This window comes from Spinacia oleracea, chromosome 5, assembly GCF_020520425.1.
Source record: "Spinacia oleracea cultivar Varoflay chromosome 5, BTI_SOV_V1, whole genome shotgun sequence".
NCBI classification, from domain to species: domain Eukaryota; kingdom Viridiplantae; phylum Streptophyta; class Magnoliopsida; order Caryophyllales; family Amaranthaceae; genus Spinacia; species Spinacia oleracea.
The window spans coordinates 84,709,922-84,711,891 of NC_079491.1; the positions used below are offsets into that span (position 1 = coordinate 84,709,922).

The window sequence follows — 1,970 nt, forward strand, 5'->3', positions numbered from 1 at the left end:
ATTTCCGATACGAACAATATTCAATATTTCCGATTCCGGAATTAATTTCCGTTTCGAACAAATATTTAATATTTCCGTTTCCGGAATTATTTTCCGATTCCGGTAATATTTCCGATTCTGACAATATTTCCGTTTCCGGCAATATTTCCGATTCTGGTAATATTTCCATTTCCAACAATATTTTCCGATACGTACCATGTTTCCGTTTCCGGCAACATCTACGACTTGGATAATATTCATATTTCCGATGCGATCCATATTTCCGTTTCCGGCAATATCATCGTTTCCGGAGTATTCATTTCTTGCCTGTGACGATCTTAGCTCCCACTGAAACCAAGATCCGTCGGTTCCGAATATTCATAGATGGAGTATTTAATGCCATTAAATACTTGATCCGTTTACGTACTATTTGTGTGACCCTACGGGTTCAGTCAAGAGTAAGCTGTGGATTAATATCATTAATTCCACTTGAACTGAAGCGGCCTCTAGCTAGGCATTCAGCTCACTTGATCTCACTGAATTATTAACTTGTTAATTAATACTGAACCGCATTTATTAGACTTAACATAGAATGCATACTTGGACCAAGGGCATTATTTCCTTCAGAATTGTGGATGGAGATGGAGGTTGACTAGGAGCACTCTCAAGCTTCTCGAGCCTTGAGCTAAGCTTCTCAATTATATTTGCTTGCTCCATAGCGAAATCCGAACCCTTTCCATCTTCATACTTCCCATTGCTATCATAGTTCCTAGTCCCAACATGCCATGCTTGGTAGTTTTGCACGACATCTTCGATTATCTCTTCTATTTGGTCCTCCGTCTTATTCATAATTGGACCACCCGCCCCCGCATCAAGACTAGTTTTGGAGGTTGGGCTAAGTCCCAAGTATAAAGTTTGTAGGAGGAGCCATTTAGGGATTCTGTGGTGAGGGCACTCCCTTTGGTATTCCTTAAATCGATCCCAAGCCTCAAATAGGGATTCATCACGCTTTTGCTCAAAGGATTGAATTTTGTGCCTATACTCCGCTGTCTTCCCATGCGACTGAACTTACTAAGGAATGCACTTGTCACTTCATTCCACGTCCTTAGTGAATTTGGCTTGAACTACTTGTCAAGCCAATCACTTGCTCGCTCCAATAGAGAAAACCGGAATAGCTTCAACCTAACATAATCGGAAGTCACGCCGTTGTGCTTAATAGTATCGGAATAATGTTCAAATTGTTTCAAGTGTTCATGAGGCGATTCACTACTTTTTCCACAAAACAGGTGACTTTAATCAACGCGGGCCTTATCTCAAAGTTGTTGGCATTAGTGGTTGGGGCTTGTATGCCACAAGTTGCCTCAAAAGCGCCCGGTATGCCTAGATTCTTAAATGGAAGAGCCATTCTATCAATGGTTGGACTTGATAGTTCTTGATCCGGAACTTCAATCAAAGGATGAAACCGATTGTAGCTCGATGAACGGGTTCGGATATGTCTCAAGCTTCGCAAAGATCTGTTATTAGAACTAACCTTCAGGCCTGACATTGATTCAATCAACTCATGGACATTTAGGTCCCTGTCCTCCGTGTTTCCACGACAGATATCCCTCAGATTCTTGATGAGCATAAAAGGTTCGTAAGCTACAAACCTCCTAGCCCATTCATCAGGGATATTGTTCAGCATGAGACTCATAACCTTTTTGAGATCCACATCCCAGGCGGCATGTCTTTCAGGGGTCATGTCTCTGGCATAGTAGCTTGGCATTGGATTGAACCGTACATACTCAAATCCATTGAGTCTGAGTACTTCAACTAGCTTAGCTTCCCATTCAAGAAAATTTGATAGGTTCAGCTTGACCATAAGCTCAGAACCCAAGATGATGTTTTGATTGTTCTTTGCCATAGTTAAAACTACGTACAATTGAAAAAGAATAAACAAATAAATAACCATTCACAGTTTCTCTTAATAAACTTTAGCATACATGCATAAT

General features: G+C 40.8%; 1 non-coding gene across 1 annotated transcript; it reads left to right on the forward strand.

The window, feature by feature from the left end:
- The first annotated feature begins 916 nt into the window (after positions 1 to 916).
- LOC130462205 (small nucleolar RNA R71) lies at positions 917 to 1,022 on the forward strand. Its single transcript, XR_008922325.1, has one exon. It is a non-coding gene; the product is annotated as a small nucleolar RNA R71 (small nucleolar RNA).
- Positions 1,023 to 1,970: the final 948 nt, after the last annotated feature.